Below are 12,558 nucleotides of genomic sequence, written 5' to 3' on the forward strand. Positions count from 1 at the left end.
TACAAACACACTTTAATGCTTTTCTTCTACATGTGTATCTGTAGCATTGTGTTTTGATTTTATCTGCTTGTGTTTGGGGCCTATGGTACGACAAGTCCAGTGATTCAACTCTGCTACAACCCAATGTAGTGTACTAGCAAAATAGTGGGAAACGAAAAATAAGAACAAATAAGCTTCCATCCGCTTGTTTTACCTGAGAATGTACAACAATCAATATTATTATTGACTGAGGGGAGAGGTAGTATTTGTTTGTCTATTGATTACTTCAAGCCAACAGCTTATTTTTACTTTTTTTGCCATCATAGCTTCAGACTTTCAGTCAAAACAACTGACTAAGCATTGAGAGGTTTCCCAAACTGTTTTTTTCCTTCCATTTAGATATGAGTGAAAGTTACATTACACATATGAAGGCACACTGTTCAGAAACCGTTATGGTCGGACATGAGTGGAAAGCTGTGCATATCGGCTGCAGTTGGACTTCTGAGATGTAATCTATATATATCTGTCATAAACAGATAATTTTTCAGCCCTCTGTAAAACACATATGATTCTTAAAAACAGAGCTTGGAAATACAACTCCCGTCCAAAAAGGCAGATATGTATAAACCGACAATGGTATTGCCATTGTTTATCCTGGTTTTAGTTTTACGTCTACTATACGGCCTGTGTGTGGTCAGTTTATCACGCCAGTATAAGAGCAGCTAATCACTTCCAGGGATTTTGTTTCCCGCGACCCTGCTCAGAAAAGCAGGTAAAGAAAATGGATGGATGGATGTTTGACGGATTTTCTGAAGAAGTCGCTGCACCGTTTCCCTGACTACCTGTCCTGCAGAATGATTGACATGTGGCCTAAACCTTAGACAGTATAAGGGTCAAAATCAGTCTCTCTCCACAGCTGCTGCTGCTTCTTCTCAGGGTCATGTTGGTCCGGAGCCAGACTGAATACCAGAGTAGCTCATGAACTCATCCTAAAGCATACCAATCTCAACATGTCAGCCTGCCAATTTATACTCTATCTATCTATCTATCTATCTATCTATCTATCTATCTATCTATCTATCTATCTATCTATCTATCTATCTATCTATCTATCTATCTATCTATCTATCTATCTATCTATCTATCTATCTATCTATCTATCTATCTATCTATCTATCTATCTATCTATCAATCAATCAATCAGTTGGAACCTATGTAACCATTGCTAACGAGCTAGTTCAAATCAAACTCAACTTCTTTATTTGTTTGCAAAAATAGGAACACGGAGTCATCACAGACTATTATGACCAAATACATTATAATTGCCATTAGTCTTACTTAATTTGTAAAGACTATATTTTTGAAAAATGCTTTGGAACGAGTTATTTTAGCATTTGGCTTTTGAATTTTGTTTAGCTAATAAAAAGGCTAAGAGAACAGTTTGAATTATGTAAGAAAGGGTAAAAAAACAAACATTTTTAAAACTACAGATTTTAAACACACTCTGAGAGACAAAAAAAAATTCAACATTTAAACGTCAAATGTTTGTTGGCTGTGAAGCCAGTTGTGATACAAACTATAATACGTCAGTACAACAGACCAACTAAACTGCGTCTAAGCCAGAAACACGTTCGCTCACAGAAACACGGGAGTGACTGGATAAACAGCACTGTCTCTCTGCTGCAGATGCAGAATGGGTGACAGAGCTAAAATATTTATACCCACATTTTCCCAGTCACTTCTAAGAGATGGGGAGAGGGAAAAGAGAGATGGAGAAAGAGAATGAAAGACGAAGATATTCAAGGGGCGAGGCAGGCCACAAGAAGGAGGGCGATGGAAAGTGTCAGTGTGGGTAAAAGGCAAAGGAGAGTGATAAAAGCAGAGAGAGAGAGAGAGAGAGAGAGAGAGAGAGAGAGAGAGGGATGAGTACAGCACAGATGCCAAATGAAACTAGGGCAGTTCAGAAAAAAAAAACAAGGCATTATTCCAAAATCCACTTGATACGCATGTGCAACTGTGTGTGTGTATAATTGTATTTCTAAATGTTTCTGTGTGTTTTTCTGTGTGACGTATTGGAGATTGCAGTTTATTTCTATAGTCAAAGGATGAAACAAAAGGTTAAAAACCAAGTACAAATAGCACAACTATCTTTTTCTTCATCGCCCTTTAACACTCGCATCGCGCTCCTCATCACTCCCACTCTACTTACAGCATCCTCTGCTTCACTCCCACAAACCTGTTTCCGCACAGAGAGGACCTTATTTCCCTTTTTCTTCAAATACCTAAAGATTTTTTGTAAAGTGTGTGGGTCAACAGGGGTGGGGAGGGGGCTTGGCAGAAACCTAAGATCATGGCAGATGGTGCTCTTACCTAATACACACACACACACACACCAAACAGTGACCAGAGACATGCTCATACAAAGAAAAACAAGCGCACAGAGCGCACACACACACTAGGCTTAAGCATCTCTGTAAAGCCATGCTTGGTAGACCTCTGCATATATTTACTGCATCTGTGTGTGTGTTCATTTGTCTGTACGGTTATCAAGATATTTCATGAACCACTGAACAGATTTTAATGAAACTTGCAGAAAGTAATCATTGTACATCTACAAGTGATTACCTTTTTGGACTCAACCAAATTCAAGATGGCACCCACAGCCAGTTAACCTTAGAAAACGGTATAATTCAGTCAATATTACAGACATTAGGCTAAAATTTGGTGTGGCTGTAGCTGAGCATTACCCTCACTGTATACTCTGAACACATACTCCGAGCACAAAAAAGCTCATGGAAGATATTGCAACTTGCATGAGATTGAGGTTGACTGAAAAGGCTACAAATTTAGTCATTTCTCAACATAAGATGATTTTAGTCTAAAACGCTGGCATAAAAGTTGGCGACATGCATTCCTTCAAGGACAGCAAGTCCTGTATTTGTGTACAGTTTTTGTTGCAGGCTAAATTAGCTGGATGGTGTGATTTTAACTAATGGATTCAGTTCTTATTTTGTTTACATTCATTATATTCAATTAAGAATGAATCAGGCTCATTGCTGCCAGTCATATTTTAAATGACTGCAGTTACTCAACTCAGTCAAAACAGGAAAAAAAAGCGAGCACTCCCACACATTTATCTCCTTCTTATTTTTTCTTATTTTTCCGTTTCAGATGCTTTTCATTTGAACTAATTACTCGCAACAATTTCATGTTCCAGTGCACTGAAAGAATGAGTGAGTCCATTCTCCGTTGGTGCTGCCTGAAAATAACAACCCTCGCAGTAACCTATGCATATTGCATGAGTCGTATTCAGCTTCTTTTTGCCCACAAAACTTTTTCAGATTACAAATTTTACTCTTGAAATAAAAAAAAGAGAGAGAGAGACACAGAAAGAAGAAAGAAAACGCTGACATTTATAGGCTCTGACCTCATCGGTCCTGACAGAAAAGGTTTGCCCCGAGACATTGGGGACTTGTTATATTATAGCCTCAGTCAGAGCCTGCCGGAGGATGATGATGAGGATGATGATGACGATGACGATGACGAGGCAGTGGCAGGGTTGAGCGGGAAGCAGAACAGCATAATGCAAAGCAGCAGCAGTAACTCTGCCACAGCAGGACTGAGGTGGGATGTTTGGCTGCTTAAATTGGTGCCCTAACTGGGAATAGTGTGGATGATGTTGAGCTTTCATTTCGTTTCAGTGCAGCTTCATGCAGATGGCGGCCTGAACTGACTTGGAAATGCAAGACGAGGTAATTAAAGGTCTAGCATTCCTTGACGGAACGCATACTTTCTGCTGCCTTTAATGTCAGAAAGTTAAACTGAGATCTAATGATGATACAGGGCAGCGTTATAGACATTTTGGTCAAACCTTGTAAATGATTTTATGTGTGATCTCATCCAGTTTTGCAAGATCTGGTGTAGATCTGTTAGAGCTTGGACTATGTGTTGAGGATGACTCTCAACTACTACCACATCAAACTTTAGTGTTTTATACTGTATGTGTAAAATGGACCAAGTTATTGTCACTTTTGTGTTTGCTGAGGTCACTTAGCTGTGGTGGGCCTTCGTTAATTGGAGTAAGACAATTATGTTAATGAATTGTAGTAGTTTCAGTAAAATCTATCTAGCGGTTCATGAGATATTTTGCTAACAGACTGACACACACACACAGACAAAGACATTACCTCCCTTTCACCTTTGGGTAATAACTATAAGAACTACAATGACCAAGGAAAAACACAAGCACATACAGTTTCACCAGAGTTAGTAAAATTTCAAGCTTACAAATTATTCCTGAGTTTGTAGAAAATCCACTTCAGCTGTGAAGAGAAGGGTTGCATTTTTTTTTCTAGTTTCACAAATACAATACAATATAAACTAAAATAAATACAAGTCCCTTGGTGTTTGAACTTCCCACTTTGTGAGTGATTCTGAAATTTGCAAGTGCAAATTTTGACCTTGCCTTTATTCCCTCAAAAACAGTGTTGAATTTTAGATGCAATCCTCTGCTTTGTGTTTTCCAACAAAAGCACATCTATTTTTTCAGCATTTTTTTTTTTTGACACAGAACAAAAAAATCTTTTTCACACCTGCATAATATCTTCCCGCAGATAAACAGATCTAAGTTTGTCAGGCAGGTTTATTCGACAAACTGACGAGGCTCCATTTATCTACAAACTCTGGCAGCATTTGGGAGAATTAATATACGAACTCAAAATCTTACTGATGCCAATGGGAGTCCATAAATCAAAAATGATGCCAACAGTAAACTGTGCAACAAGTTCAGGTGACAGACTCAAACTTTCAGAGAAATGCACAAAGTAAATAACAATTTGAAAACCCCTTAATGTTCAGTTTGCTTGAGTTCTATTAAATTTTAACTGTTTGAAGTTGCAAAAATTAATGCAATTCTAAGTAGCTGTCAGCTTCAACAGAATTCATTCCTGCTTTTCTCAGAGTGCTGCTTCATACTACAGGTAAGATGCTGACTTCATTGAAGTACTTCACACAACCCCACTTCAAAAGAACCGAATCCCTTGAGCACGCTTCAGTCGTCACGTTATTTAGAGCCAGCAGTCTCACTCTGAAGCAAAACTTAAATAGAAATTTAAAAGAAAAAAAAGGAAAAGGGAAGTTTGCAAAGTCAAAGTAAAGCTGGATTCATGGAGCGTGACTCTTTAAACTCAGAGCTGGACTGAAAATACTTCTGAATCTCCAATACTTTTCCCCCTAGTTATAATGCAATCATCCAGGTGTGAGACGTGCTGGTGTTGGAGAAGTGTTTCACTAACTTTGTATGTATTACTCACTCTATTACTTCCTTTTTAAATTTACTTTGTACAGAAACGTCCTTGTTCCATTTCTTTCCCCGTCTGCTCTGAGTGAGCTTCTGCCTCTCTAAAGGTGAGAATGTGTTGGCGTACAAGTCGTGCTTTCGCAAATTTTGACTTCAGGAAAGCAGAATTACTGTTTATGTCGGCACTCGCTGCGTTTCTCCTTTTAAACAACAGGTGTCGCTATTAAAAAATAACCAACATAGAGCAGGAATGGCCCAAGAAGACGAGTTGTGCAGAGGTAGCGTGTTTTTTATACAAAACTTGAAAATAACATTATGTTCAATCTCATGTGATATCACAAGATGTCACACTTAAAGTATGTGTTGTGAATGACTATCAGCGACGACCACTTCAAATTTTAGCTCAGTATCTGTAACATTTACTGAGTTGTAGTCATTTTGTCTGTTAACTAATGTTTATTAGCTGTGGTGGCCATCTTCTTAAATCAGTTGTAGATGAACATCTAAACATTACAATCTGAAAGTTTCATTAAAATCTGCCCTGTGGTTTATGAGATATTTTGGTAACAGACAAACACACACACACAGGCAAAAACATTATTATTCTCCTTTACCTTTTGATGGTGGGCAATAAAAAGTTTCATCCTATCTAAGCAGTTTTCGAAGATTATGAAACATCAGCAATGATTGGACCTTCTTAACTTTTGTTCGTCTGTATGGATGCCTGCAGAAACAAACCTGCTTGCAGGCTCTGCAGCTTTTCCTGTTTACAACACGCAAAAAATCACAACGTGCACGACATTCCAAAATGACAGAAAGGCATTGAGATGTCAGTTTTGTCGAGATATGACCTTCATGAACTTGAGAACAGCGAGCGTAAACCAGGCCCTCTGTTCTCATTTCACCTCATTCTCTCCATAAGGAAACAGAGGTCTACCCCTGTTCTCAGGGAGAGCAGTTAAAGTAATTGCATCTCCATCTCTCTCTTTCAAAAGTGCTTCTGAAACCTTGTTAGCAAATAAGCCTTTACCACGTCTTGCAGTTTCTTCCCCGGGGAAGAGGGCGGGTGTGGGGGACTCCCACAAGCTCCTTGCTGCGAAGGAGTGACGGTTGTTGTGAAACATGAATGTCATATTGATTGCAACAGCTGGTAGGCTGAAAGAGAGCACTGCGTGCCAGGGCCAAGAGTGTGACGTGGAGGGGCTAGTGCGAAAGTCTCCCAAGGGTTGTCCCTCTTAGGATCTTTGCATAATCTCTCCTGATGGATGCTGAGGTCGATTCGGAGGGCGAGGCTGGGGAACCGAGGCCAGGACGGGAGGAGCAGTCGGAGGAGCATTACAGATCGGAGATCGCCAACTTGTGCACAAGCAAGTTAATGGTCCGGAACACCTTAAGTATATTTTTAGAGTAGGAATATTTTGAGCATGAAATGTACACTAAGTACATGAAACTCTTAAAATGACTTTAGACTGAAAGTTGCACAAACAGATGTTGATATTTTCACAGTATTTCAGACCTTAGAGGGCCTATCCAGTTCTTCTATGTTTTATGTGGAGATGAAAAATTTAAAAGATTAATAATGCATAAGGTTATTAAATGTGAATGATAGCAAAAAGCTCCTCATTTCTTAAAAGGAATGTAATTAACAAATCCTTGAAAAACAATTAACCCATTTTTGCAGGTTTTGTTCTGTTTGTTTGTTTTTTTGTTGTTGTTTGTTTGATTTGTTTTTTTGCCAATCCGCTTGTTAGTTTGATACTTCCATATTTCATTTTCAGTATTTTAATTTGTACATTTTTGAGGACAGCACAGTTGTTTGGTAATAGTGAGATGGAAGCAGCATGTGATTTAAAAACTGGTAAGCTTAGCCATCACTAACCCTCCCTTCCATCTGTTTTCCATCAGTAATCAAAAGCACACATTATACTTCATGGCTAGTGCATCACCATTTTGTCTTTTTATGTGTTTTTTTTAATAATCTCCACATTTATGCTGCCACACAGCAGTTATGGATAAAAGGACACAATCTGCAGCATACAAATGAGTCAAAAATCCATGTTTACTGCTTTATCTGTAAAAGTCTGACCTGGTAGGCAGCTTCTGTGACAGCATTTCATCTCTGCATCCAAATTAAGACTCAGACCCATCATCTACCAGGATCAAAGGTGAATTAATTAGGTCAGTCATGCCTAATGTCTGCAGGTTTCAGAGCAGTGCACTATTGGCTCTTGTCAGTAACTTTTCAATAGCATGCAGAGGCTTTGAAGCATCTGACTCGATGTTGGTCTTGCTGTTATCATTTTCCTCTTTTATGCACATCGAACTCCACCACATCATCTTTTATTGTTTTCTCACAAACACAAGCAGGCAGGAAGAAAATTGTACCTTCAGGTTTCTACCAGTGTGACATCCATCACCTCTCTAGATCATCACCACCAGACAGAACTATGGATTCCCTAAATTATGGCTCACACAGTTCGATGAAGTTCTAATGAAGTGAAGATTACAAAGCAACAAGGGGATGACTTTGGTTGGTTGGTAGGTGGTCGTTATTTTGGTCTCCCGGACCTCCATTCCTTACTGATTACCTCGCTCCTCTTCTTTTTTTTTTTCTTCTTCCTCATACAGCCCTGATATGTGATTGCAATTGATTGGAGACTGCTCATCATTCCTCCAGGGGCCACATCAGGAGTCATGGCACAAATGCAGAGAGAATGAAGTAATGTGGGGAAGCCAAATGGATGCAATAAAATAGAAAAATTATAGGACATTGAAGTTTGGTAGGAAACCCATATGCATTTTTATTTAATTCAAGTGGGCATGGCTGTGGATGACTGAGGTCAAGCTCAGATGTGAATGACACAAATTAAAATGGGAGAGGGTTTCCAACTGTCGTAAAGACTAATTTACAGGACAGCATAAAAGGGAATCCATTTCCTTACTAATACAAATATGTCCACTGTCATTTTTAGACAGTTAGATGGATTAGCCATTGATCATACAGACTAAGCACCCATGCGTTTGAACTTATGAACTTTAGGTACATTTTGTAAGTTGAATCAAAGGTGACTAGACTCATTTTTATTCTTGAAAATGTTTTTCTTCTCAAGGCTCCTCAGATGAGAAGCAAAATAATAATAAATTAATAATAAAATAAATATAAATGAATAAAATAATTCTAAATGCCTTTCATTCAACTTGCTACGATTACCTTCTCCTGCTGAATGAGAATCTCCACCAGCGTACAACCGTAGGCACAAAAATTGCAAAACCTTTCCAAAAAATTAGAACCTTTCTAATTCTAACAGGTTGTGTTTTGAATATTTTACTAATATTTACTAATCAGCTCCAAGAATCTGACTGGCAAGCCCTATGCCTCCAACTGAGGTGAAACCACAACATGCCAGTCAAATACAGAATCTCCTGCAGGTGGTGGGTCCACAGGAGGGTGGTCCCATGTAGATCATTTGGGCTACCCCCCAATGGGTAAAGGCGCTCATCAACAAGCTTTTCCTCCAAACCTGACTTTAGGGTGAGGTCCTGGTATCCCTAATCCAGGGGAGAAATCATGTTTCCTTAATCTTACAGTCATTGTAAGAGTTGTTGAATCATGTTTTGTCTGGCCCTTTAGAACCAGGATACCACTGGAGACCACCACCAGTGGCAAACTGCTTCTGACAACAACACATCTGTGGTCCCAAGGACACTCAAACACTCCCAACACAATAAGGTGGCAATTTACTGAAGCAAAAGACAGTGTCTGCAGAGGTACGGTGTGTGTGTGTGTGTGTTAGGAGGGGTCTCAAGTTATTTGGCTCGTGTTTGGAGTGGCTTTCCAAGCAGACTGGACAAGCCTCAACCCCACTAGGTATTCCTAAAAAGAAAAGGGAGGAGGAGGTGTTAGGATTCAACAAGTTAAAGCTATGGGATGAGGTGCATTTGTGCTGTTGCATTGGGTGTAAGCGGGAGTGGTAAAGGCGTGGACTTGTTGGAGAGATTATACTGTATCCCACCGAGCCTCAGCAGATGAGCTGGAAGGAGGTAGCAAGGGGAGAGGGGGGTCTGGAGATCTCTGCTTAAGCTTTTGGCCCCATGACCCGATCTCAGATGGCTGGGTGGACGGAAGTACGGACAAACGGATGGATGGACTGATAGATTTTTCTAATCACCTAAATCAACAGAAAGTGCTGCATTCATGCATTGTGCATTTGCATTCTGCATGCAGCTCATGCTCAAGTAATCAGCCCATCTCCGTTCTACATGTGGAGCTCACAACCCATCAAACCCCCCCTTTTAATCAGCACCACTCACTCCTCATGGTGCTAAAAAAAATCCTCTTGGCCCCATCATTTTGGGACATGAATATGTCTACAGATCTAAAAGGTTTTCGCGGTCTGCAGACGCTGATTTAACCAGATTTTTAACATTTTTTTCTTTAAATGTTTGGGGTTTTTTCTGCGTATACTTGTGCCTGGCAGTCCACAGTGTGTGGGCGTGCAGGAATCTGTGTGGTCCATCGGTCAGTAGTCGGACACTGTTGCTGCTGCTGCTGGCATGAGATCTCTCCCTCTCTCTCTCTCCCTCTCTCTCTCCCTCTATCTGCTGCACACAATCACATCCACTCAATAACTCATGCATGCGGGAGAACTAAAGGTGGCTTAAGCCCTCGCTGCAGGTGGAGTGTCGTGCGCGGCAGGAAAGCCCGACCATTTACCCCACATTAAAACAAGGCTTGAACACAAACACGCGCGCGCACGCACACACACGCACACACATACAAAGCGCCAGTTTTTATCCCCTGCGTGATTCCTCCCTCGATACTAAATCCCTCCTCGCACATCTGTCCATGGCGCGCGGCTACATTCTGCCCGGCCGTCCTATATCTCCGCAGAATCCAGCGCACAAAACCCGCCTGGCTGCATGTGCCACTTTAAATCGATGATTTAATCACTTCCAGGGAGCGTTTTAAAGCCAACCATGTAGCGATAAAAACATGCACTATTAAAAAAAAAAAGAAAAAATCCAGATCTACCCATATTTCTGTCAACACAACTCTGCAAGAATATCCAAAAAGCACTCTTTCATGCTTGCAAAAACGAGGTTCTGTTGCACCAAGAGAGTCAGGGCAGGTGCGTTCTCGCCCTGCCTTCTTTTAAATCCACTGAATGTGATTTATCAGAGCAAGGCTGCACACACACACACACACACACACATACACACACACAGATGCCCGCGAGAACACACACACAACCAATAAACTGAGAGCATTTCTAAATTCAAAGTGAAAACAAGCATTTATTTGCACAGTACCTTCACTTATTTCTCCTCCAAAGGATGCTGGAACGAAGAGGGAGATTTTTTTTTCTTTTTTTCATCCAAGCGTCGCAGGCTCAGCACCACGGCGGGAGAGGATGACTGAGAAAGAGAGAGGGAGAGGGAGAGAGAGGGAGAGAGAGCAGAGAAACAGAAAGGAGGAGGAGGAGGAGGAGGAGGAGGAGGAGGATGCATAGACCTCTGCGTAGAGTAATATAGTGTAACTGCAGTAAGCATCGCCTCTGCAACTGAGAATTTCTTCTGATGCACAGTAGCTGCATTCATTAACAAGTTAACACAAGAAAATGTTGAACGAAAGGGAATTTTCCAGCTACTGCCCAAATATCCAACAGCAGCTTTCTTTTAAAAGTCTAAGCTAAAAAAAAAGCCAACATTTTTTGTATTATCTGTGCAAGAAGTGTAAAGTAAACCAAGATCAAGAGAAATGTTGAAGCTGCTACCAGTGGCTCAATAATGTCACCATAGCAACCACATATCTGTGTCTGTCACTCAGTGACTGCATGCCTAAGAGAGGCAGACAGCAGACTAAAATGTAAGCCTCAAACAAACAGCCGCTGTGCAAAAACTATAAGTGGTCTTTTAAAGATTCTTTAACCACAAGCAGCAGAAGAATCTGATGGTCACACAGGTGAAATTTTATTTAAATGCAGTGTTTTATCTAGAACAATAAAGGTTCAAAAGATTTTTCCCTGTCAGTTTTGAAGAGAAAAATCTGAGCTAAAATTCAAATAAAGTCTTGGAAACTTATAGTGCAATCTCTGCACACTGAAGAGATTTGAGAGAAAACCATAACTAGGAGACAAATACACACACACACACACACAAAGTCAACATTTCAATGTTTAATTTGTACATGTACTGAAAATGCTGTGGGAAAAGGAAGAGTTTGTTTGCAAAATCTGGGTAAGTTTAAACTCCTCAAGAGCTATAGATTGTAAGTTGAACATTTCAAGGAAAAAAAAAATCCAACAATCAGAAAACCTAGGATGTTATTGACAATGGACAAAAAATGTGAACAGCATAGCAATAAGGGTGTGCCAGTGCTTATCTACTGGCACCCTTAATAAAACATTAATCTTACATATACTGACTTAATGCCTGCAGAATACAATATAACAGAGGTTGATATAGAAACATGTGCATTTCCGCTCTTTGGATCCTGCACTTCAGAGATTCCTTTAACTCGATAACAACTACATTTATGTGACACCCGAGAAACGGAAACGCAACAAACACACCCAGACAATTAAATAAGTATTTCTGGATCTCGCTTGGCACTTGGGCAGACACATGCAAAGCAACAGACAAGAAAAAAAAAAGAAGAAGCAGCATTGCATGCTCTACAGTAATAGTTCTTGACTGATGGTAATTATTCAACATTTAAACATGCGTGCTAAAAGCAACAACTTGCAACAGCACACTGCAGTAAATGGTGGGGGGTTTTTTTTACAGTGAAGCATAAAGAAACATTTATTCACCAACATTGTTTCAGGAACATAAAAAAATACAAGCAGAAAGATTTTACAGAATAACATCATTTCATTGACACATATATTGATTTTGTTATTCTAATCAGCATATTACAAAGTATGCCTCTATAAAACAGTTTACAAAGCCTTCTGGGCACATTATCTTTCATCATATTAGTAAAGTTTTCTATTGTACCCATTTATTTACATGCTACTGAGTGCAAAAAAAAAAATCTCAAAGATTTTATCAAATGATTACCAATACTCTTTATTACATTTGACAGAAACAAACAAAAATACTTTCTTTTGTAAGTTTCCTATCAGTTTTTGTGTCCTTGCAGTCACTGTTTGTTAGCTTTAACAATAAAAAATAATTGGTTTAAGTTTAGGCTCAAACAGCTACCAGCTAAAGGTAAAAAGAAGTTATCAAGAATTGCCTTAAACGCTATGACAGTATCAAAATATTACGATGATACT

The 12,558-nt window shown here is 39.6% G+C and overlaps 2 protein-coding genes across 2 annotated transcripts in view; one reads left to right on the top strand and one right to left on the bottom strand.

The window, feature by feature from the left end:
• Positions 1 to 10,696, bottom strand: part of LOC108239315 (protein phosphatase 1 regulatory subunit 29) — a 68,536-nt gene extending 57,840 nt beyond the window's left edge. Inside the window, exon 1 of the mRNA XM_017421958.3 lies at positions 10,589 to 10,696. The gene's annotated coding sequence lies outside the window, so the exon portion shown is untranslated. The remainder of the gene's footprint in view (positions 1 to 10,588) is intronic.
• mapk8ip3 (mitogen-activated protein kinase 8 interacting protein 3) overlaps positions 1 to 12,558 on the top strand; it is a gene marked incomplete in the record, with an annotated part of 1,049,817 nt that overhangs the window by 454,852 nt on the left and 582,407 nt on the right.

This window comes from Kryptolebias marmoratus, linkage group LG12 (genome assembly GCF_001649575.2).
Source record: "Kryptolebias marmoratus isolate JLee-2015 linkage group LG12, ASM164957v2, whole genome shotgun sequence".
In the NCBI taxonomy this organism is placed as follows: Eukaryota; Metazoa; Chordata; class Actinopteri; order Cyprinodontiformes; family Rivulidae; genus Kryptolebias; species Kryptolebias marmoratus.